The sequence below is a fragment of the Rhipicephalus sanguineus genome, chromosome 1, assembly GCF_013339695.2.
Source record: "Rhipicephalus sanguineus isolate Rsan-2018 chromosome 1, BIME_Rsan_1.4, whole genome shotgun sequence".
Lineage (NCBI taxonomy): Eukaryota > Metazoa > Arthropoda > Arachnida > Ixodida > Ixodidae > Rhipicephalus > Rhipicephalus sanguineus.
In genome coordinates, this window is record NC_051176.1 from 249,062,060 (window position 1) to 249,087,885 (window position 25,826).

A 25,826-nucleotide genomic window follows, 5' to 3' on the forward strand; every position below is an offset into this window, starting at 1 on the left:
TACGTTCCATGAACTTGCCCGTTTCCCCCTTGCAGTGGTGATAACCCTCAAAGGAGTGGTACGCGTTGCGTGCAGTATTATGTGTCTGCAGGATACAGCGTCTTTCCTAACCTCAAACCACGGTCATCATTAAGACGAGTATGGGGGTAGGGCAGTTGGTGGTTCATGACTGAGTTAAAGCACTGTGAAATACACAGGACGGAGGCACGGGATTTAGACAGCTTCCGACTCAGCGCTGTCCTATGCTCTTGTCTCTGTCCTGTGTTTCTCGCGGTTCTTTATGCCAATCACTATCATCACTTTTGCTTCTCTTTCGGTCACGAGAGAGAACCATGCCAGAAATTTGAGTTTCCTCGAGTGTTTCGTGTGTCTTCAACATCGATTAGGCACGCGTTTTTGAAGCACAACACAGCTTTGAATCCCCCCCCCCCCCCAAAAAAAAATGATCGGTGTTGCACGTGTGTGTGTGTAGTCTGATACACCTTTGAAAAGAATGCACAGCATATAATTGTCATTGGAAAGTCGAAGTATATACCTTTTCTTTCCCATCTCCTCAACCATGCTATATCAGCGACTAAACTGTGGAGGGCTTCAAATTTCAGTGTGAATGCGAATGGCTCGGACCAGGTAATAAATAAATCGGTCACGACCACCACTGAGCCAAAGCTGCTCTCACATTTTACGCAGCAGCGCGCGAGAAGAGTGGCACCGTGCGCGGTGTCTTGCTATCCACGAGAGCGCAGTGTTCGTGGCTATCGCCACTTGCGGAAATGACCTGCAGTGAAGTGCGGATCAACCTTGAGCGCTGACTCAAGTTGCGATAGCAGGTATCTTGACCTGGCGTTCGGAATGTGGAGCAAGCTGGCAATCGGCAGCAACTCTTCTCGCGGGCCTCGTAAGCGCGTGCTTATCTGCTGCACGCACACCGAAAACTCCTTGGCCATCGCCCAAGTTCGCTCGCGCGACCGCCTTTGATACGCGGACTTTGTTTTCGACCACGTCGCCCGCCTCTCTTTTGCGAGAGAAGTGCTGAGGAGGTACCACCGGTTAACCCCTACAGAAGTGACTTTGCTTATGTTGTCATCAAGCGTCCGCGCGTTGTTCTCCGCATACACTGCGAACTCTCACGTCTGCTTCTTTGAAACGAACGTGAATTATTAGCGCCGCATATGGAAATTCAGGCGGCGAATGTTTACAGCATAGCAAAACAGAAAGGCTATAGCTAGTTGGTACTGATTCATCCTTGTATAACAGAAGCGCAAAAAAGACAAGGACAAGAAAGTGCACAACACGAGCACTTTGCTCAACACGAGAGTTAACAGCATAGTTGTTATTCGACACTGTTCACATTGGCTCCTTCTGTCACCTTCTATAGCAACGTCTCCAGACACTCGCAGCCCTTCCCGCGCGGCATGAGTGCGCAAATAACATCTCCGTCCCGTTTGAGACGTCGAGCGCGCTAGTTTTGAAACCGCGTAATCGAGTAAAACAAGATGTTGAGGGTAAGAAGTGTACCATGATCATTAAGTCATTAGGTCCTGTTTTCATCCGGCGACACCTTTGGGACTGAGGACCCGCCACATCCAGGTCACGGTGGAAAGCGGCACATTAACGGCGCACAGCCCTCCCTTCCTTGTTATGAGTGCGGCGCTGACGCAAATGAGGGAACGCGTAATGCTCGCGAGCTACATGTACCCTACACACGTCAGCCGCGCATCGCTAAAACGTGGGCGCGCTGCTGACGTTTCCCGAACCTGTTGCGCAGCGTGCACATCCGCCCCTGTCGGGTGGCGGCAGCCGTGAGTGTTGGGCCCCGTCGGTGGGGCACGTTCGTCACTCGCCCGGAGGTCGAGTCGTCGTTGCCAAGCCACCGCCATGTGTCGGCAGCACCGCAGCTCTGCTTCAAGCGCACGCTTCCGCACAGAGAGAGAAGGAAACTGTTGTTTGTTATGCGCATCGACAGCTGTTGTGAAGACTTGTTTGGAGGGTAATTGCACTCGGAGCAAAGAAAGTGCTGGCATACGGGATTTGAACGTTGAACTACACTCGAGAGAGAGAGAGAGAAAAACAGAGGAGATGGGAATGACAGGGAGGTTAACCGGATGGGAAAATACAGTGTGCTATCCTACGATGGGGCAGGGGAGGAGGAAGTTGAAAGATAAAAGATTGGAGAGCACAGACACTCTCGAAAATGCAATTGACCTTAGAACAACTTTGGGCGTAAAACTTTTTGGCCCTAAGCTGTAATCGTCACTTGTATTGCGTCATCTGTCTCGCATGAATCGTGAACTTCCGATACTTCCAGGTCCCGAACGACATGCGTGGATCACTATATTTGACGTATTAATCCTGTCAGGAAAGAATGGCTTAGATTGTTTAAGTATATCTGTGCAAGATAAATGGCTATTATTGTTTGGGGACGACGTAAATATAGGAATATGCAAAAAAATCTGTGTGTGTGTGTGTGTGTGTTGCAATTTCCAGCAACGTCGTAGGAAAACACTAGTTGGCTATACTTTCCTATCAGGAACGCTGCAACACGCTGAGATGCCTGAAGATGAACTATTGGACGCACAGCGTTATATATAAATGTGTGCACGTAAGATGGATGAAGTTATCGCTATGGGACAAGGTGAGCCCCAAAGATGGATGGACGGAAGAACTTTATTGTTTGTCCGGCAGATTAATGGCCCGGGCTCAGGTCTCCCATGTCGAAAGAAGGCGCAAATACTTTTCTTTAATTGTGTTTTCCCATCGAGGAGTCGACAGCACCCGCCGAAATGCGACCCCCACCGGAACGCGACCGCCACAGCAGCCTGGAATCGAACCCGCGACCTCATGCTGCTATCGCGCCAGTGGGAACGCCTGCGTACTCGCAACCAGTGGCGCTCGCACAAGCTTCAACCGATTCCATATTTCAAACTACACCTTGCAAAACCATGTCGTGCAAGCACAGTCAATATGTGTACTTTGTGACGTTTTAATGTATAGGTAAGAAAATGCCGTCCGCTTTTACGACTCCGGTAGCACTGACGCGGTCTTCCCGGGCCTAAATACGCGTGCATATACAGATGGCTAAACGCTAACGGGCCTCGTCACACGGAGTTGTTAAACTTGGTGTCACCGTATACGCTATATACGGCTCAACCTCGACTGAAGAGCCATGCAGTTGTTGACATAATCCGAGGCTCACTTGCATAAGCGCAGTCGGCGTGCCAGAAGAACAACTTGCGCGTCGAGATCCGAATAATAAGGATAATAACACAAAAGGGAAAGAGCGTGGCTGTGTTTACGAAACGGCACCTCGCGCGCTCGTGCCGCATCGCCTCTTCGCTCTCCGTGCGCGTTTGGCTTCCTTTCCTGTTCGGCTCGCCTTTCTTCATCTTCTTTTCCGCCTGCGCGACGCGATAATCTGAAAAACCGGCAGCGGAAACCGCGGCCCAAGGCTACGGCGTCGTCTCAGACGCCGTCTGGTTACGAAGCTGAAATAAGCAGCGGCAGCAGGTATAGGACGCGCAAGGCTCGCGGCAAGTCACGTGGGGCGCGAGGTTGTGTCCCTGCCGTGCGATTCCTTTTCACATGTGGCAGAGGCGGAACGGCCTTCGCATGTGGCATAAGCGGAACAGAGCTCGCGTATCTCGCGCCGTGCCTACATCGCGCACTTTCGTCGATGGTGCGATCAGTGCGACGCGCTCTGCCGCATCAGTAGACCACGCGCCGACAATTAAGGGAACTCAGTCGACGGATCGGTTTTGAAAAGGGTCCGAACAAAGCACCTCCTCGCATAATGCACCCGTGTTCCGCAGTTGGCGCGCGTGCCACGCGCGGGGAGTCTATACGGACTTCTTTTACACGCCACTCTTTTGTTTTCTTCGCGCTCGAGAAATAAGCGCCCGAGAAATGTCATGCGAGCTATTTGCGCAGCGGGGCCACAACTCGATGTCTATCTAGCCTTTGAAGAAGTTGCAAAATACGACTTGGGTAAATCGGCGGATTTGCTCCCCGTATGCCCGGTTCAGAGGGGGAGAGCGTGAAGAGGAAGGGAAAGCGATTTCCATATCCGTTGCTGTCGGCGCTCTCGTTTCCTTTGGCTCGCACGCCAGGCGAGTTAAAAACAAAAGATGTCGTCGAAGCCCGCTGGTGTCCCACGAATCGATCGTATGGCGCGACGTCCTTGAACAGTGCATGGCTCAAGTTTCGACACCGCGGGCTCGCAGTGTTGTTTATTTACTTTTTTTTTCTTTTCCGTGCAGCTTGACATCCATCTCACTTTAGTCCTCGTTCACGATGCAAAGGGAAGAGGAGATTAGAAAGATGACTGTGAGGGAGAAGTTTTTTTTTTTTTTTTTTGAAAACGCCTCAAGGTTGTTGCCTGTTGGCGTACACGAAAGTAGACGGACACGACAACTGATGCGTGTTTGTGAGGAGGAAGAAATCTGTTCTCATACGACGCATTCCTATAAATTATTTAAATGCGCACGGATGATTATGACGCTTCCATTGGCGATGAGTCACGCGAAGCTCATGTGAGATTCAGCTGCAGTAGCATGCCCGTGAGCTATAAAGGGGGAAAAATGAAAAAAGGAAACGCGAAAATGTGACATCTATCTTTGCAGGATGCTCACGTGCGTACTGGATTGTCAATGTGTAAGTCTCAAGCTCGCCTCCGCACATGAAACCAATCGCGAGCGATGTGGCGCCAGTTGGCACCCGGCATGTTTAGCTTCTGGGCAAGGGCACATTAGATTTCCTCGCCCAATGCAAAAACACAGCCTCATTTCATCATCATCATCGCTGTAAAAAGCCTTAGCTTGCACCCTCATAAGAGAAACTGACGCCACACGAAGAACGCAAAAGTCGCGGAAACTACTTTTGCGGGTGTAACTGCTTGTCTCATCATTTAACTAATTTTTTTTTTAAGTTGAAGCTGCGCGTTGAACATATTCGCTGTGATTGAGGCCTGTCATAGTGAGAGCGCTTCGTTGTAAAGGGCACGACAACGCTCCAAAATTCCAGTAGCACGCGAGGCAAATACCACGAGCTATCTCGTCAAACCATTCAAGGCATCGAAGATTATTTATGCGATAACAATCTCGACTTCCGACGACTCTAACGAGCAAACAAGGCTCTATAGTGGACGCGCACTTACATACGCGGATGGAAAGAAGCTCGGCCTTGGAAAGCTCGCGATGGCGTCACTCCATGTGTCTAACGCGCCCGGCTGTTGCCACAGTGACAATGGCATTGACGCGAGTCGCTCTCGACAACCGCCTATATACATGTCATCGAACGGCGCTTTGCCCAGCCGCCCCGGGGGCACAACGGCGCGCCGGTTAACCAACTCTGCATCGCAAACAGATCGAGCGACGCGATATTTCTCTCGGATGCCGCTGCGTTAGGCGCGTAATACGGGAACGTCGTATAACGCCAAGAGGTTCGCTTGCGTAATGGGATGGCACGAAGTGGACACGCCCGCACACGCTACATATAGGTGCGCACACTACATGTTTATGAATGTATTTGTAAGTATATATAGCATGCACTAACTGCACATCAGTCGTCCATGCTCTATTCATGTGTCACATAAGGCCTGCCTCGTATACAGTCACTGCAAGCGCTCACCGCAGCACAACTGCGTAGTCAGCCAGTTAGTTTGCCTTGTATGCAGCGGATTAATACCACTCATCGGTCCCTTTAAAATTACTCCTCCCCTGAACTATGTACTTATTTACACCTTTTTATTTCATATCTGTTTAATGTTGAAAACACACACACACACACACACACACACACGCACGCACGCACGCACACATACATACATACGTACATACATACGTACGTACATACATACATACATACATACATACATACATACATACATACATACATACATACATACATACATACATACATACATACATACATACATACATACATACATACATACAGTTCTGCACGCAATGCGCATTTTCCGGGGTGCCCCGCCACGGTGGTCTAATGGTTATGGCGCTCGACTGCTGACCCGAAGGTCGCGGGATCGAATCCCGGCCGCGGCGGCTGCATTTTCGATGGAGGCGAAAATGTCTGAGGCCCGTGTACTTAGATTTAGGTGCACGTTAAAGAACCCCAGGTGGTCGAAATTTCCGGAGCCCTCCACTACGGCGTCTCTCATAATCATAGCGTGGTTTTGGGACGTTAAACCCCAGATAAAAAAAAAAAAAATTCCGGGGCTTATAAACAGATGACTATTAATAGTTTCTGAGACATTGTTCACAAAACACCTCCGTGAGCAACACGTGTTGGCATATACCGAACCAATATGAAGGTTACGGAGACGTACGTGCAGCCATGTTGACAAACAATCTCACGGCGGGGCACGATCTATCACTCTCAAGGATATGTCGCTTGCCGGACACAACATCCACGGCGATCATTCGGTGGCTGAGGATTTACGCGGCGGCGGCACTTCGGCTCGCAGTGAGTCACCGCGTCCGTCTCGTGTTTGGGCATGAGCTCGAGGCATTCAGTAAACATGTGACGAGTTCATTGGCACCAACGCGTTTTTTGTTGACACTAGGCAGACGTTCGAAAGCGCAGTATCGAGAATGTGTCATGAAGCAACGGAAGCGACGGTTTGTTACCTCCTGCTGACGCTGCTCTTCTGCAGCTGCGTGGGATGAAAGGGCTGTCACTGGAACAAACAACATAAAAAGTGCCCGGTTGAAACCGTGCGAGATAAATGTCAATTATAGTTACTGCAAGATGGAGTAGCGTGAATCTGTATGTATAGTTTAGAGTACGGCTGTGATAGTGGTATAGTGGTTACATTTACTATATACCGGGTGTCCCAGCTATCTTTAGCCAAGGGTTAAAAAATACAGTATTAGAGGCAGGCGAGTGAAATCAGTTGCAAATTGCTGACAGCCACCTTGCGCGCTACAGAGAATTTTTTGGTCTTGTAATTAACTAATTTGTTAATTAGGACGATTTAACTAAATTGCTAAATATTGACTTTAGGCAAGAAATCCTGCTTGCAAAGTTCGAGAGCGTCCTCGAAAACCCCAACTGCATTATTTGCGATAAAGAAAGTCTCACGTATCCCATTTTTTCCAAGCTGCAAAGAAAGCCCGCGAAATACAAAAAGAACCACGTGACTAGCGCGCTCGCGCGCCGCGAGAATGCTGCCCTCAGCCGAGGCTTGAACGAACGAAATCACCTGCGGCCGGGACTCGCCGGCTCCGTTGCAGCGGTAGGCCTATAAGTGGGCGGTGGTTTCTTGGCACGTTGCCAGCCAGCTGCGCGCGTGACGGTGCAAGTTGTAGCGAGCGCGGGCCAAGAACCACCTTTAACTTATCGGCCTACCGCTGCAAAGAAGACGCCGAGTCGCGGCCGCAGCTGATTTCGTTCGCTCAAACCACGGCTGAGGGCAGCATCGTCACGGCGCGCGAGCGCGCTAGTCACGTGGTTCTTTTTGTATTTCGCGGGCTTTCTTTGCACCTTGGAAAAAATGGTATACGTGAGACTTTCTTTATCGCAAATGATGCGATTGGGGTTTCTGAAGACGCTCTCGAACTTTGCAAGCAGCATTTCTTGCCTAAAGTCAATATTTAGCAAATTAGTTAAATCGTCCTAATTAACAAATTAGTTAATTACAAAACAAAAAATTGTCTGTAGTGCGCAAGGTGGCTGTCAGCAATTTGCAAGTCATTTCATTCGCCTGTCTCTAATATTGTATTTTTTAACCCTTGGCTAAAGATAGCTGGGACACCCTGTATATATATATTTATATATATATATATATATATAGTAAGAGGTGTGGTGGGCGGGTTCCCGTTCGATAAATGTACGACAGCATTAATTAGCCGATTCGTCTACTCCCAGTTCAGGCATGCAGTCTCGTTTTTCTTTTTAGATTGAGATTATTTCTGCTGGCCACTGATAAGGGTTGGGCCAGATTCTCAGAGATACCGTAACGGAATCGCACCCTTACTGCGGCAATCGCATGCGGCGCTTTCACTTATACGCACAAGACCACCGTGGTCTAGTGGTTATGGTACTCGACTGCTGACCTGCAGGTCGCGGGATCGAATACCGGCCGCATTTTCGATGGAGGTGAAAATGCTCGAGGCCCGTGCACTTAGATTTAGGTGCAGGTTAAAGAACACCCGGTGGTCGAAATTCCCTGAGCCCTCTCCACTACGACGTCTCTCATAATCATGTCGTGGTTTTGGGACGTTAAACCTCAACAATTATTGCTATAAGAATTGAGCGATGAACAAAAAAAAAAGCAGAAAGAGTGTATTAATAGCAAAGACTGGGAAAGGCGCGCAACGTTGTCATATAACCGTGTTACATAATCCCATTGTGTTACAAAAAGCACCGCACTGGTTCTAAAGCTTGCAATGTGCATGTTGGTTGGGCGTGCAATTTGGACGTCGTTCTGCGCTTAACGGCGTGGATAGTTATTCATCGTGAACATACGTAGATTTTTCTTTTTGTTCTTTAATGTTGTTCCATCATATGTCTCAAATATGCAGGTCATTTGCACTATTTCTCCCTCGCTTCCGACAGCGCGCCCGTTCGGTGCGCCGCCCCGTAGATTCGAGATTGTAGAGTGCATACAGGCAAGAAGGTGGCCGTCTGGGTGGTGTTTTAATTAGCGCGCTATCAAACGGCTCGTAGCCATTGGCGGTTCCGCGGGAACATTGCTCCGCAGCTCTGTCGTTACCGGAAAGATCGAGCGTCGGATACCTGTAGGGAAATATATAGCCACACCACGGCGCAAACCATTTACGACCGTTTCGTTTAATTTCGCCACATCTTCTCCCCCACCCGAAGACGTATAGTAAGCATTCCGCGGACGTGTTTCTGATTTCCGGCTAGTGGTTTGGCACGACCTCCTCGCAGCGCCGGTCAGCTTGCATAGCGCGTGTATTGAATCTGGAGTCAATTCATAACGAAATTCCGGTTACGCACCTCTCCTCGGTCACGCCTTGCTATCTCGCTTCCGCTTTTTCGGTCTTTACAGATGGGTCTTTTTTTTTTTTTTTTTTTTCGCACTCGAGGGGCGTAAATGGCTCGCCGTCGAGCCGCCGTCTCTCTTCCGCGGGCCACTTATATATCTAAGCGTTCGCGCTTGTCGCGACAAAGGCGGTAGCGGCGCCGGCGGCCGTCTGGACGCGTAAACAACTTGGCCGAGCCCGTTCGCCGCAGTGAGCTGCGAAAGGCATCGCAGCGGGCGGCGCAACGCAGCCGCCTCCCAGCTGTACTCGCGCAAAGGCCAAACGGAGGCCCGCGTCTCTCTCATCAAGCACTCGTCTTTCTCTGCCGCCACCAGCGTCAACAATAAGCTGACAGAGCGCACGTTTGTTCAAGAGTTACTGTATAGGATCGAGTTTATAGTTTGTTTTATTTTCTACCACCCCCTTCCGGCCCCCATCAGCAGCACCCTGATTGGGTCAGGGCAGGCTGATATGCGTGACGGGAAAATTGTCGCCGTGATAAAAAAAAAAAAAGGCTGTGGTAGTTGTCTGGTGAGATAGTACAGTATAAGCGCAGTTCGTGATCAAAAGTTGCCTTTTCACTCGGCCGTTATCGGGCTTCGTGAGTGCAACAGGCCCGCGATGCAAGTGTTATTTAACGTGGCGAATCAGCTTTGCTGAAGGTTGCAATTTGAAGGGCGATTCATGAAAATGAGCATTGTCGTCAATCCGACTGTATAGTACGCAGCTACAAAGGAAACTCGCATGGCGTTTCCCTGACAGAAATATCCGCAGTAACACTAATACTTTTGTTAAACAGTCTGGCGTTTTCGAGGGCTGCAAACTGAAATCAAATACGGAAATATACGCTGTTAACACCGGAATGGCAGCTAGATAGATAGTGACAACACCAGTGCAAAGTCACGATTGAAGTTTGTTGGCTGCAGTAGGACCTCCGGGAATATTTTAATTCTAGATAGGAAGTCAATCGAGCAGGTGACTGACAGGGCGAGCTAAGTGAAAGTCGTAATAGTAATAATATAATATCTGGGTTTAACGTCCCAAAACCACGATTTGATTATGAGAGACGCCGTAGTGGAGGGCTCCGGAAATTTCGTCCACCTGGGGTTCTTTAACGTGCACCTAAATTTAAGTACACGGGCCTCAAACATTTTCGCCTCCATCGAAAATGCAGCCGCCGCGGCCGGGATTTGATCCCGCGACCTTCGGGTCAGCGGTCGAGCGCCATAACCACTAGACCACCGTGGCGGGGCTAAGTGAAAGTCGTGGAGAATAACGACCGCGTTCAGTGGAATGGTGCGTGGCTTCCTGAAGAAAGCGCGAGGAAGCTAGCTACGCGGAGGTTGCAAAAAAAGAAAAAAAAGTGCTATAAGATAAGTAAACGAACCCAATCACGAGGGAAAATGTGCGGAATGCCAAGGATGCCGAATTGAGGAGTAGAATACGTACAGAAATGATAGAAACGAGTTCTTTTTTTTTCTGCATAATTACCGTGCTGTTACTTACAACGTTGCTGTGTAGAGATCCGACATGGTGTCCAGCGCATACTCTAAGCACATGCACAAAGTGTACGTGGATAGAGGAGGAGTGATGGAGTGAAATCAATCGCACTGCCGGTGATAAGCAGCTCGCGGAGCAACTCGCTGAGTGACTGTTGGAACGTAACTGCGAGGTCATGGGGGCCGTTGTCCCGCGAAAACCGCGCTCGAAACGTGCTCGATGAAAACATACGTGTAGATCGAGTTTCGTTAATTCGACTTTAATGTTGATTCTATCCCCACAGAAGGTCACTGCCACGGAGCCCATACATGTCTAGCGGCCAAAATTATCGTTATTTCGATTCTGAAATTGTCCCACGTCAAATAATCCGAATATTTTTTTTTTACTGGTCGCTAAGGGAAATGACCGTTCGGCATCAGCGGGCCCGACCCCAGTAGCTGCTGTGTTTTTTGTCTTGGCGGCACTGTAGAGGACAGTGAGTGCGTCGAACATGCGCCATGTCCCACCAAAAACGCACGTATCCGGCCTGCCCCATGGAAAAATATTCAGGCTAAAATAACAGCGCACGATAAGGGGCAACATCAATTACTCTATCGGTTGCGTAGAAATAAGCCTGTCAAGCAACAAGTATCGGAAAAAATTCTGTTGGGACCTCCACCTCGTCATCAGCGCAATATTCTGGATCCTCTGGACAATTTTTCGCACGAGACAGAACTCGACAAGAGACTGTAAATAGTTTTTGGACATTCGAGGTTTTTCTTCATCGCCCCCTTCTTCCTCATCGCCATCAACGCCTTCTCTCTCTCCTCTCTCTCCCGCCCCCTCTCCTTTCCTAACGCTGAGTAGCAGGTCAGAAAATTGAACCAAGGTGCTGGACCTGTAAATCATCGATAATACTGGCAAGACACCGTAGAGCACCGTATCTAGAGCCTCAGATAATTTACCGTAATAGCTTTTCTAGGACCAGTTTTGCTATCGTTTTTTAGAAGATTGCTGTACTGCAGAAGCGTAGCCAGAAATTTTTTTCGGGTGGGGGGGGGGGGGGGTCAACCATATTTTTTTTATGTTCGTGCGTGCGTTTGTATGTGTGCGTGTATATATACACATGCAAAATCGAAAATTTTCGGAGGGGATTCAACGCCCCAATCCCTCCCCTCCCCATAGCTACGCCCTTGCTGTACTGTCCCGTAATGACGCAGAATGCGGTCACGCTCACGTGCGAGCCAGTGGTCTCACACCTACGGATCCCCCATTCGCCTTATATATGCGGCTTGCTGCTATACTCCCTGTGAGGCCGCGATAGAGAAAAGGCAATAGCCGGCTCAAGCTGCGGCGCAGGAAGTTCTAGCAGGCTACAGCTGTCACTCTCTTCGCACCGTAGTGCAGCGACGTGATCATAAACAGTGCGGCCGAAGAGGCGGCTCACGGGGGTTGCAAGGGATTTGGACTCGCTGTCGCCACACAGTAACAGCGATAATTGCCACCGAGTTAGTCGGGAGGAAGGGCGAGGTCGGCATGGGAAGCGAAAAAGAAAATAAAGAGGAAGAACCACGCGATGAGCCGCTTATCAGATATGCAGTTAGGCGGAAGTCTTTGTAGGGCGACATTTAGAAGGCGCGCTCTTCTTTTTGCACGGCGTTTATCCTTTCTCCTTCTCTTTCGTGTGCCTCCGTGTGTGCACACACGTATAGAGGGAAGCATACTGAACACTTATTTCTACGCAAGAAATAAAATGCGCAGTGTAATGACTTAAACGATCGCATGCAAAGAGCCACTCGAAACACTTGCATCGCTCTTTTACTCGAGAAAAACGGTGAAACCGCACCCGGCGAATGAACCAGAAGAATTGACTTAGGACAACTTTTACTTGAAAATTGCTATCTTAATTAATTAATTAATTTGTTTATTTATTTCATGTATGTATGTATCACAGTGCACAAACGCATTAAATCACTGCTTTAGTTCCTTTAGCGAGTTTGAATATGCCTCATTAGATGTAACTATTGGGACATCGGACGGTAGCTAATTCCATTGTCTTATAGTTTCGGGAAAGAAAGACATTTGAAATGCTTCAGTTTTGCAGGTTATTTCCTTTATCTTAGTTTGATGGTCCAGCCGCAGTGAAAAGCAGCCAGGTTTAGAAAAAATATCTCTGGGGGTCCATGGATAATGAAGCACCGCCACAGATGGTTATGGCGCTCGAGTGCTGACCCGAAGGTCGCGAGATCGAATCCCGGCCGTGGCGGCTGCATTTTCGATGGAGGCGAAAACGTTTGAGGCCCGTGTATTTAGATTTACGTGCACGTTAAAGAAGCCCAGGTGGTCGAAATTTCCGGAGCCCTCCAGTACGGCGTCTCTCATAATCATATGGTGGTTTTGGGACGTTAAACCCCAGATATTATTATTATTATTATCTTCTTTACGCAGTGGAATAATATACGGAAAATTACATTAAATAGCCAGAAAACAGCTTAGTTGTCAAAAGTGGCTTTTGTTCACTGCCTGCCTCGGGACGCATGATGTAACGTCCGATCGTGAAAGGACGACCGGAGCTGGCTGACGAAATTATTCGTCACACTCATAACGCGCTCTGTGGCTGCGTGGTGCCGCTGTATCCAAGCAACGACCGTCGCCTCTCGAGGATTTCATCGAACATTTTTTCGCTTGAAGGCAGCAGTACCCTCGTAGTTGCCGCTCATCCTGCTGATACGCGATAACAGGTGCGCGCCGCCTGTCACGTACACTTTTCTTTTTTTCGCAACAAGCACCCGGTGCCTTATTAGCCGCTTCCCTCGACATGTCGTCTACAGCGTCATCCGGCCGAGATATGATTTTTCTTTTGCTTATTGTTGTAGTGGTCACGATCGGGAAAGAGACGAGTTATGATCCTTGGGAACCGCCCACTCCCGTCTCTAATGAAATATCTGCCGCGCGGCCAAGATGCAGATTTGCATTGCAGATTGGTCCCAAACAATCTCGCGTCGCGTCGCTCACTCAGGAGGGACGAGCGCGGCATTCTCCGTGTTCCGGCCGAGTACTGCGAAGCATGCAGCCTCAGCGACCCTCTTCCTGGGAATCGTCGTTGTTTTCATGTGGGCCCGATCCGTCTCTTTTTCTCTCTCTCTCTCTTCTTGTCAAAGTTTCTGATTTCGTCTCTCTCGTCTAGCGCATGCTTTTACAAAACTAACGCCGAACGTCCGAGTCCCACTACTACAAGCAAACGTCGGACCGCCACGGCCTCGGGAGTGCCCGAGTTGGCGCGGGGCGTTCTTTCTAGAGTGCGCCCTTTCCCTCTCGACTGTCCGCGCTCGGTATTCTTTCTCCGTGGCCTTCTCGCACTTTCACCGGATGCCGTTCTCGGGAGCGCAGAGAGTTTTTCATCGCGTCCATTCTCTCACCCTTTCCGCCTGCTGGAAAAACGGAATCATCCCTCGCGTTTTCGTGCCACCACCCTGCGCTGGCGGCCTTTCTTTGTCCCCGCGGCGAGTATTTTCCATGTGCTGTTCGTAAAACGCAGCAGGAATACCCCCCGCCCCCTTCGTGGTGTCATGAGCGCGCCGCCGTTGGAACCAACGGTCGGAACGAGATGAACGCCCCGGCGCGAAACAGAGAGAGAGTGACGGATTCGACCCGTCGATGAACTCTCGCCGCCGAGTTCTGAGAACCGACAGGAGAGAAGAGAGATCCTTTGGCCGCGAGCGAATGAATACCGCAGTAGGCCCCGGAGTATACGGCGACCATTATGCGGGCTATTAAAGCACAACCCCGACTTCCCGCTACCACAAGCCGCGCTCCTCTTTCTTTGCTCGCGTCGAGGTCGACGGATTCCCGCGCGGACGCATTGAACGCATTAAACGCAAGGTCAAGAACGGCAGTGGTCTCGGGTCGCCAGCCCGGCCTGCGTCAATGACACGAGTCTTTTCGGAATATTTATTCGCTCGGTAAGAAGGTAAGATTCAACTGACTCGCGGTGAGTCGCGCCCGTTCCGCCGCTGATGCTGAACAATAGAATAGTTGTCTTCTGCGCTCGAAAAGTAGTTGCAGCGGCAATATTGCGTCGTCGCACAGATTTCCTGTCAAGTTGTCGGTGCTATTTTAAGGAGCCCTGAGGGCGCGATTATTTCATGGGGTTTCCCAGCATGGTGCCCTTTTTTTTTTTTTCGTTGCAGCAAATACCATCCTCAAAATTGTCGCTGTCAAAATCCACAGCCTCATAATGCGTCTAAAGAAATCGGGGGCCCTTTTAGCTATGTTTGCGCCATAATCATCTGCAATCACTGCTGCTACTCAGTGTAAGAGTGTCAGATGTCGTGGTGCTCAAAGCAGCCTTGCAACACCAGTCGTCGACGTTGTTTCTTGAGTGTATTCGACCACCTATCTCTCCTTTCGAAATGGTGTTTGTCCTGACTGGCACGGACGCAGAAATGAGGTGCACAGGACGCATTATGTGTCAAGTGTCCAAAAACTATTTCGCAATGCACAATTTGGCCAAACCTCCTTCTTTCATCACACCATGGCTCACTGGCCCATTGCGGCATATCAACGGCTCTCATATAGATCACATGCAGAAGTACGCGCGTTTTCGAGACGTGACGTCGCTCGCAAAGGCCGAGCTCCATACATTACGACGCGGACGACTGTAGATGCTATCATTGTTTTTTTTTCTTCCAAAGCATGGTTTTCAAGGTGGCAACGTTCTTGGATGGCATCACTGTCACAACGGGTGGGACATGCGTTATCGATGAGTGTATTGAGCACGTCTTCGAAAAGAAGAAAACACTTTACTCGTGGAAAGGGTGCGATGTCATCAGTCCGGGGCATCGCTGGCAGCATGCTGGAGAGCATGCTCAAAGGATTCTGCCAGGTGCACTGATATAGATAGGTGCCAACGATATGCAGCCACTCTGGAGGCTTTAGTTTGGGAGTTGTATGCTCGTGGGAAGGAAAGCGGGTGGCATTGAAGAGGACATGGGGACTTCTGGGGGTATCCGCTATTGTGTAAGTAGTGAGAGGCCTTACTGTATCGGAGCCGGTTATAGGAGGTGGACGCAAGCAGGTGTGAGAAGTGGGTTGGCCTGTGATTGTCTGATAAGAAACCCTTGCGCTTGCGTATGCCATGGTCAAAAAGCTTTGAGAGGACGCTTCGTGAATCCCTGTTGGGGCGAAGTTAGTACATGTGACAACATCATTAATTGACTCAATACTCTATCTACTGCGCATGTCCTTTTGTTAAAATCATCGCACGTGACCCGGTAAGCAACTCACCGTGCCTACATAAACTCTCGTATTTTGTGCAATAAAAGTAATATTGGAAAAGCCGCTGCTTCGTCTGCATCGATTATTACCGTGTAGTAGACAGGATAACTTGTTGGGCCTCGTCCGAGTCCTGGTCGAGGAAGCCAGGCGTCTGCAATGTTCTTGCTGGCGAGCATTGTGCAGGCCATTCCCTCGCGACACGAAATTATGTCTAATTTGTACTGTGTTGGATAAACGTTCCTGCAGATGTTTTCGACATGTGCGCTGGTACTAGTCGCGTAAAAGTTCGCTGCAGGCCGCCGTTGCATCTGCGTCAGTGGCTGTATTCAGCGATCGGTGTGATGGGGAATCGTCTGGGTGATGGGTACTTGCAGGACACTTGCCAAATACGGACCGAATTCACAAAGCGTCTCGTTTGTAAGTAATTTTTGCAGTCGCTAATAAGCTTTCGCTTGTAAGTATTCCAGCATATTGGCTGGCTAATGCTCTTGGGAACAGTTCTATCATGAAGACACTGCATACGGGCACAGTTATTTTTGCCAATATATGCACCCCAGCATGGAAACGTTCTTGTGTGGCACCCGTGACAGCACCACACTCAACTATCTGTCACGCGCCACCCGTATAGCGTGCGTACTTGTCACTTATATAGTTTAAGTACTGACTGATGCTGCTACCGGTAGGGTGAAAGTGTCAAAGACTGGGTCACCGCAAACAACGCCCATCAAGTCTGAGGCACACTGCTCCCTCCCTCTGTGGAGTTTGCACATCCACCGTAGCACGTAATCCCCTTCCTTAAACATAGGCCGAAGAGCCATCTCCTCTTTGTAATCAAGATATTTCATTTCATTCATGGTGTAGTAGCACGATTAAAAATCGAGAAAGAAGAAAGGCGAACGGACATATTGCGAACATCCGCGGAGCTCGGCTTTGGCGCACAGAAGGCTCGCGCGTGACTTGCGTCGGCTGGTCGAAGAAAACAGCTTTTTTTTTTTCCTCTCGGCACATTCCTGGAGCGGCAGAATGGCTGATGCTGCCGCGGTGGTAGCGGTGGAGCGTGAGGCTGCGAGCTTTGACGCACCTGTATGCTCGGCAGCCGCCGCCCTCGCCCGAGCCTGCGCTGCCGTCGGAGAGGGGCAAACAACCGCGCCGTCGGGCCTCCAGCTGCGTGCCGAGCGCCTTTCTTCGCTGCCGAGCTGCATGCAGCAGTACACTTCGAGCAGCCTGTGGAGCGCGCAACAGGGATGGTTTTTATTTCAGATATGGGCATCGGCCATACCTGCAATACCTGGAAAGACAGGCTCGGAGACGGACTCTCATTCCGGGAAAATCGTTATTACCGAATATCAGCCATTTGTCGAATTCGACGCTCCCATCTTTCCTTGAGATCTTCGCGGCGACCTGTCGGAGCCGATTACATCTCCCTAGCACTGATGCAGAACGAAAGAATCCATTTTCGAGGTGAATTTACGAGGTGTTTCCCACTCTCGGGGGCTGGACGAGAGCCACTCTCGCAAAAAAGAAAAGAGAGAGAGGGGGAGAGGGAGAGGGAGAAAAACCGTTACAGAACATGAATGTCATGATGTGCCTCGATATACGACTGCTCTCTGCTGGCTTCAATGCGTTCGCGCAATAGATGCTCTGGCAATGGTGCGATGGCTGGAATCGGAATGCCGATGTTGTAGCTGCTGAGAATGTGTACGTCGGCTGCAACGAGTCGAACCTGTCGTCGCCCAAAGCAACCAATGCCCGAGGGCACAAGTACCATACTTTTCGCATTATAAAAAAAATAAAAAATAAAAAAATGCAACTCGCGAGAAGCGACGAGATCGCCGTCTCGGCATTTATACTCTTCACTTTGCGGACCGGCACATCGTCGGAAATTTTTCCTTGCACGTCGACGCTTGAAAATTTGCTTTGCCCAGTTCGGACTTTATAGAGTTGACGGAGGGATGGACTGGCATGTTTCACTTAAAGGACGGGTATGTGGCACGCGGGATGGGACCACAGAAAATGACGTCGTTGAGGCGTTTTAATTGCTCGTCGCGTATCGCTCATGGCTCGAGGTTTTGGATAGTTTTTTTTTTTTTTTTTTTTGCGAAAGCGCATCATATTTTGATCATTATTGCCCATACAGAATTACGCAGCGACGCTCGTGTATCAGAAAGACTCGATCGGATGGTAGCGCCCGCAATCATAGAATACGCGCAATTTATTAACCAGCAGCGTCACGTTACAAGAGAAAAAGGTAACCGATTACAAGTGCTAAAGTAAAAAAATATAATTGATTACAGTTACCCCAATTATTGCATCATTCCTTCCAATTTTATATACCAAGCATTTCTTCCTCAAGCTTAAACGACTTTTGTGGCGAAAAGTCATTTACGGTATGATCTTGCCCCGAATGGAGCTGCTCCTCCACATTTCGAGCAGTACCGCGTATCGTATCAGGTCGCGCCCAAGAGCTCTAAACAAGGGTCGGCAGCTATCGAATGAAAGCGGAAAAGCGAAACCATGGCGAGATGCCGAATGCGATGCCGAGGACGGACGACGTGCCTTCAAGACGAGGAAACAAATGCGGAGCGCTCAAGCTTGCCTGTCGAAACGTGGGCATCCATCAGACTATACCGCGTTCCGCGGCTGCGGGCATACTACTTTTCGCATCAAATACAAGCGCTAAAAGCGCCATCTACCGTTACAAGCTTGTCTTGCGAATGAAGTAACGGTTACATGTGCTTGATTACAGAAAAAATGTAATTGAATTACAGCGACCATTACCGAAAAAAAAAGTGACTGGTCGATTGCAAAAAAAAGAAAACGTAATCGATTACGTACAAGTATGTTGCCAAGGCATGTTAGAAGGAAACGAGCGGAATGTATGCGAGGTTTAAGTGTGTGTGTCTGTGTGTGTGTGAGAGAGAGAGAGAGAGAGAGAAAATTTATTTGAAGGGCAGAGAGGTCGGCCTGAGCTAATGCTCCCTGGCTTGCTACTCTGCACAGGGGAAAGAAGAAAGGGGAAAAAAGAGAGTGATGAAGGGTGATGTTGGGAAGAGGGAGAAGTCATGCGTATATACAATAACGACGTAACATAGTGGTTTCGCTGCAGTCTGGAGTCCAGTCCTGTGTTCTTAAGGAAGTCTAACTGCTCTTGTACGTATAGCAGTTGTTGACACTGTCTGATCGCACATTGTTGACAAAATACCACTTTCACTTAGTGCTACCACACCGATTCCTGCCAGCGTCGAAGCCAGCATTTTTCGCCGCGACACGTAAAATGGCCAATCACAAAAAAATATATGTGCTGTTGTTTCACGCGCGTTCACAGTTCGGGCTGTCCGCACGGCCGATGAGGTGCGCGTAGCGGCCGAGTGATCGATCGCAAAGCCCAGGCGAATCCTGCCTAGCAAACCGACGGTGCGTCAGGTTAAAATGAAATTTCCAATCGGTAGCGTCCGGTCAGCCATAGTAGATCCTATCTATACGCAACCTTGGGCAACACTCGGGTCAACCATTTCGTAAGCGGGCTCTGTCTGCCCCAGTGCCCCAGCTGGAGACAGACAAGAGAGAAAAGGAGAGGGTGGGAGGTGGACAGGTAGGATTCTAGCCCTCGTCTCACTATATAGGCCGGGCCGCGGGTTCCGCTCGATTTCCGTTACGGTGACGCGGTTAAGTGGGCCACCAATACCGGGCCGATCATAGAGAGCATACGGCGGCAAAGGGGCAATGGAGGCTAAAGGACCGCTTAGACGAGGCCAGCATTGAAAAGGAAAGGCGCCTGTATATGCACCCACTCACGATGATATCGGAGTATAGAAGATCTAGAGGTAAAGGTCAAATATATATGAATGAAGCGGTCAATTCGCTGACACGAAATCGCAGCATGTGCTACTAAAAACTGCTTCTTTCGATCGCTATAGGCTCGGTTTTCTCATACGCCAATGTGAGAGAGAAGAATCGAGGGAATATTTTTGTTCTTGTTTGCAAGAACCGCATGGAGCCAATGGACAATGACGCTAAGGCAGACATTTGGAAAAGTACAACTGCGTTCGTAATCACGAAGAAGAAAAACTGAAATTACGTGGAATGAAAGATAAGGTCGTCATTGGTGGAAGCTGAGGCCACAATAACCTCTGCATGACGCCGACGTCGAGAACTAAGCAACCGTGATTATTTAATGAGGGACGTGCTTGTTCTGCAGTTTGTTCCTCATACAGTGGAACACGAAGCATCAAATAGTTTACGCAGTTGTGCCCAAGATATATAGCGCGCGGAAAAAATGTCGTTCGCATGCATTCTCGCCTGCGCAGTGCCTTGTGTATCCAGAAGGGCCTATTATAACCACGAAGGACCAATATAGCGCGCGCTGCCCTCTCCTATAACGTTAAAGGACAATCATTTTTGAGGTAGTGAGATGACACATTGCAAGAGACTTGGGCGCTCAGGTATAGAGCTATAGCCGGTACAGGCTACAGCTATACAGTTAGGGGCCTTAGCCTATATTTGGCAACTGAGGTAAAAGCATCGCTTCCAACGCGTATTTGAGCAACCTGGTCTGCCCAGCACGTCTTTAACGTGATCGCAGCAAAAAAAAAAAAAAAAAAAAACGTCCTAATCAAAAACATCGAATTCTCGTACAAGTGCTGTGAGGCTGTTGTTCGAAGGAGGCCTGAGCAATCACTGAGGTTGTTTGTTTTTCGCCGCCGATAACTATACCACATATACGGCAATATGAGCCTCGTACTACAGTGATTTCGACACCCGTAAGCTCGTGCGAATGCATGCATGACTGCACGTGTGTTGGTGACGCGGGAGAGAATGATAGGTTGCTGGCAGGAAAAAATGAAAGAGTGCCGTATAACAGTGGCGCCGTCAATGTCTGGTCCTAATTGATAATAATCCTTCCATCGTCTCTTCGTTTGCCACAGAAAAACAAAACACACATAGAAAACGTCACGAGCAGGGATGGGAACTTTGTCGCGTGTGTCCGCGGCCACTAGAACAGGTAAAAATAATAATGAAAAATAATCGTCACGGTCTTACGACGGGTAATAGTGAATCACACATTTTTTTTTTCCCTCTTCTTTTTTCTAAACCACAGCTGCACTTTCCGAATGACAGCGTTAAGTCTAATTCTAAAAAAAAAAAAAAAAGGTAAGAAAGAAGGAGAAAGGGAGAACAGATAACGTTACACTTCAAGGCCGAATGTGCTGATCCGACTGTTGTGAGAAGTATAGACCGCTCCACACACACGCGTGCACAGAGATAAACATACGAAAAAAAAAGGGAAAAAAAAATATTCACAGTTGAATACACATGCTCGGACGACAGTAGAGCATCGATTATGGCTTTGGAAACAATAGCGATAGAAAAAAAAAGCAATAAGATTAACCAAGGATAACGCATAATATAAAAAGTGCAATAAGCATGCAATGAATACTAGTATAAGCACTATGGCACTGAATCAGAGGCGTTTCTTACGGAGGACAAGGGCGCTCTCTACCTCCACCACCCCTCCCTTTTATTATTATTATTATTATTTTTCAATTTGCGGTGACCACCTAAAACGAAGGCGCACCGCAACTCAACTACAGGAACTTGTCGCGAAGTAAGAAGGCTGGAACGCATTAGAGAAGACCACACATCGCATCGTGCATAAATGCGCTCGTATCTCTCGCTTCGATCGCTTGCGTACTGCCAACAAGTGTGACGGTCTGTGCGCATCGCAATTTCGAATATGCTTGGATCCAAGAGTGTCATTACGCGGTCCAAGCACGTATACCCATTCTGCACAACAGTGCTAAGTGTATGGGCGCCAGTGTGCCCCTTGTTCGTATTGGAAGGGCGCGGAGAAGTGTCCCCCTTTATTTTTTAAGAGTCAGCCAATCAGCACCCACAACTGCAGCGGATCTAGAGGCCAGGTGCCCCTTATCAGCAGTGGCGTAGCCAGTGGTGTGGCTTGGGCGTTTCAACCCTTCCCCCCCCCCCCCTCCGAAGTATTTACATTTTGTAGTATGTATACGCGCACATATACAAACATACGTACGAGCGTACATGAAAGGAGCGGGAGGGGGGGGGGTGTCATCGACAGGACAGCACTTGTCCCTGTCTATGAGCGCTCCCCTTGCTTGCCCTCATTTGTTCTGCATACCCAATCGCACACATTTGTTAGCTGGCTGCAGCTACAGCTTCACATTTTCACAGCTCCAAATGGTTTTTATTGGCAACGCGTGTACATAGTCGCCCACCCCATAAGCGCACGAGGAGCACATTTTAGCATCTTGCCAGCGTAGCTTGAAGATTGTTTTTATAAGCGCGCATCCTAGCCGAAGCTTCAACAACATGTTGATGGCGGAGTTCTTTGTGGACGAACGAAATATAATTCGCGCGCCACACACAGTCACCTCCGCCAACTAAGACGATAACTTTCATCGCCCACGGAACGTTTGGGGGGAGATGGCAAACGAGACAATACTGAATTTACTACTGCCGTAGGGATCCGTATCCCTCCGGGTCCTTTGTGTTCCGTCGTCAGTAACTGCTCATGGCTCTCTTTCACTGTATACCACTCGGCGGACGGCACCGAATCGCGCTTGCATTCGCATATACATGTATCGCGTTACGTGTATGTATATATCGCAGATCGCCTCACGTGCTGCCGCCGTTTACGGCCGAGTGGTCGCGTTGATTAGGAGGTGCTCCGTGCCGTCCTTCCGTTCCGCTGAGCTTCTCGACTGAAAGTGCCGCGCTTGATGCGGCCGCCGTCTCCGCCACTGCGGTCAGCACCCATGAACGCTCCGGTGGGCGAGACAAGACCCGGGCTGAAATCAACTCCTCCGCGCATCTGTCAGACCGACTGACCCGGCCTCTCGGTTCCCGGACGTCCGTGCGGTACAAGCGGCGCGTCTCTTGCGATCGCCCTCCGAAGGGAGACAGACCATGATTGGAGAGTCCGCTTCCAAATATCGTCGCTTTCGTGGAAGGCGTGGACGGGATGGCTTTGCGTGCCCGATGACGATCGACGACGAAGTAGCGGTGCTTAGAAGTCACGACTGAGGGGGCCCGTATGCACGTTATACTTAACCCGATCTCACATCACCTAAGCTCGACCGACTCGCCCTAATTGCTATCCGCGATTCAGTCACAGCCGGCATGCGCAAAGCTGTTGGCATCTCTCTTGAAAGCATCCCCATTGAAAGTATCACTATTGAAAGAAGCCAATATGACGCATAACCTGTACGTATACCCAACGGCATCGTATGAACGTATGTATTCTTATCGCAACGTGTTACATACAATTATCATACGATGTTACTCGGTGTGGTGAGATTTTAGTACATAAGTAGGAAGCTATGATATGAGGCACACGTTACTATCTCTTTTTAATAGATACACTAATGGGCACGTTTCTTTCTCTCTTTTTTTTTCATTTGTTATTTCTTCTCTTCAGGAAATCTAGTTTCGCTGAGAGTAACCGCAAAAGCGTGGTATAACTGAGGTGAAAAGCTGACCAGCAACAAATACGTATGCATCTGTAATGCCCAGTGTATCATATATGCTGCACTCCGTTTGACGACTCACTGTACTGACTTAAGCGCGGAAAACTTAGCACAAATCTCATAGTTGCGATTTTTATAAACTGGAGTGACTTATTTTCAGCTCTCTGCACATGTTCAACAAACCCGTGGCTAGTTAAATATTACCATATACTCATTATGTTTTAACTCAGATGGCATTTCATTGTTTATTTTTTACAAGTGTAATCAAGGTGAACAATTTATGCCAATTTTTATCGAAGAGGAACTGTGATTGGGCATTACAGGGGTGTTGCATGCGTAACACAGAATTGCTAACCGGAATATTCCGGCAACGTGCGACGGCCAACGCACGAAATTAAATAAATTAACGCCACCCATTCGGTGTCCTCTCGACTCCTTCCTCAGGATTTACTATACTGGAGACAGATGCCGCATCTGCAGAATCAGTCAGTCCCGACGAAGGTGACGGGGAGTGCTCCGAAGTTAATTTGAATAACTTCACATAATTTGCGTTTGCTTACTATAGTCTAACCTCAAGCATTCCCCTACCAGACCGACTTCACTTTCTGTTTACTCAGCACACAGGTGCGGTTGTTGTGTTACTCCGGTTGACAAGATAGCACGCTGAATTGAGCTTACGCTCTGATGAAGTTCAGCACAAGGGGAAATACTGCGTGCATGGAAGAATTCGACTCATTAACTGAGACAAATTGTTGACCGGTTGTAAGAAAGTGCTCGGACCATTCCAATGTACTGGTATCTAAACCTATCATATAAAGCTTTAGTGAAAGAAGAGAATGAGAAACCTTGTCGAACGCCTTTGCAAAAACTTAAAATATGCAATACACAATGGAAAGAAGTTAACCGATCTCAAGTTCAACTGATGTTCCCGAAAAAGTAGAAAAGAAATCAATAAAGAGAGCATAAAATGAAAAATTAGCTTTTTTCAAAGAACAGAAACAGCCGGCCGCCACGCTGGCCCTCTGGTACACGTCTGCTGACCCGAAAGTCACGGGTTCGATCACGGATTCGCCGGTCGCATTTCGATGGAGGCGAAATGCTAAAGGCCCGTGCACTGTGCGATTTCAGCGAACGTTAAAGAACCCCACGTAGTCGAAATTATCCGGAGCTCTCCACTATACGGCGTTTCTCATATAGCCTGAGTCGCTTTGAGACGTTAAACTCCATGAATCAACCATCAAAGAACAGAAACAATTTTTTATGCAACATAAGCATACATATTACCGGTTCAGAGAAGGCTCATGAACTGTTCGGGTAGCAAGCTACAAAATATTGTCGCGTGCATTTTGTTTACTTTTGCGTGAGGTCGCCAACAGGGCCAATAGCTACGCCGTCCTCCTAGCCCTTGGCCACGACAGTGGCATATACAGTTCAAGACCAAAGCCTTAGGGCAGCAGCGGCTGCCTGTGCCTTCCGCAAAGCTTCTTACCAGCGGTGAATTCGGCGATCATAGTCCGGAACGTCCTTCCAGAAGCACCTCTCGAGCGAGCCCATGAAATATTACCGGAAAATGTATCTTCCTTCCTCATCCGGGGCATAAGGTCGCAACCGTTCATGGATCAACGCTCGTCAGGTGAACGCGAATTCGCAACAACCAGCGACTGCGACTAAGACAACAATGGACGCCTTCTCACGTCCTCCATGAAAGTTCGGCGAGGCTGCAACGAAGGAGAACAAAAATGAGATGGAAAGGGAGGCTTATATTTTTTTCGCGAAGTGGATCAGACAGCGTTGCAGGCCAAGGTCCTCAGTGCCGGCTTCGCCCCGTATGTTCGTCGTCTTTAGCTTGTCACAGCTCCCCGTCGTTCTTCCCGTCGCCCGCTATCACCGCCTGACGTCCCTCGTGCCCCCGCGCAACAAGCGCGAGGACAATTTTCCGCGCGCGTGCGCTGGCTGTGTTTTTCTGGCTAATTACCAGCGAGCGAGATAAAGCGAAGAGCCCGTTAAAGCGGCAGCCGTGTAAATCTTTTCAGCCCCAGTTCACCTCTCAGCACCGGGGCCTCCGTGCGCGCATCGATCGCCGTGCATGTTGCCAGGAGCGCAGGTGATGACGGCCGAGCCTCAGGTGCGCTATATATACGTCCGGAGCGATCCTCTTCGAAAAACTGAGGCTCCGGCTAACTGGCACTTGTCTCGGTGCGAGTGCGGGGGAGGCCGCTTGTGGGAAAAATTTCCCGCTCTTCGCCCGGGCACTTCCTCAATGTGTGACTTAAGGTGAGCGTCACCGCGAGAAAGGATGTTTGGATGCCTAGTTTGAGAAACCCAAATGGCATATATGTATATATATATATATATATATATATATATATATATATATATATATATATATATATATATATATATATATATATATATATATATATATATATATATACTTGCAAGGTCAAGCCCTCTGGAATGTTAGATTCTCGCCAGGAGAAGGAGTTACAAAATTCGCGCGGTGCATGCAAAAGCATACAGGCTCCCAGATTGTTAATAATACCGCGCGAGCGTCGACCGAAGCGGCAAGATC

General features: G+C 49.0%; 1 long non-coding RNA gene across 1 annotated transcript in view; it reads right to left on the reverse strand.

Moving 5' to 3' along the window:
- The window catches only part of LOC119376964 (uncharacterized), a 142,006-nt gene extending 117,145 nt beyond the window's left edge, over positions 1–24,861 (reverse strand). The window contains exon 1 of the long non-coding RNA XR_005180712.2: positions 24,744–24,861. This is a non-coding gene — a long non-coding RNA (uncharacterized LOC119376964). The remainder of the gene's footprint in view (positions 1–24,743) is intronic.
- Between the last annotated feature and the right edge of the window lie 965 nt (positions 24,862–25,826).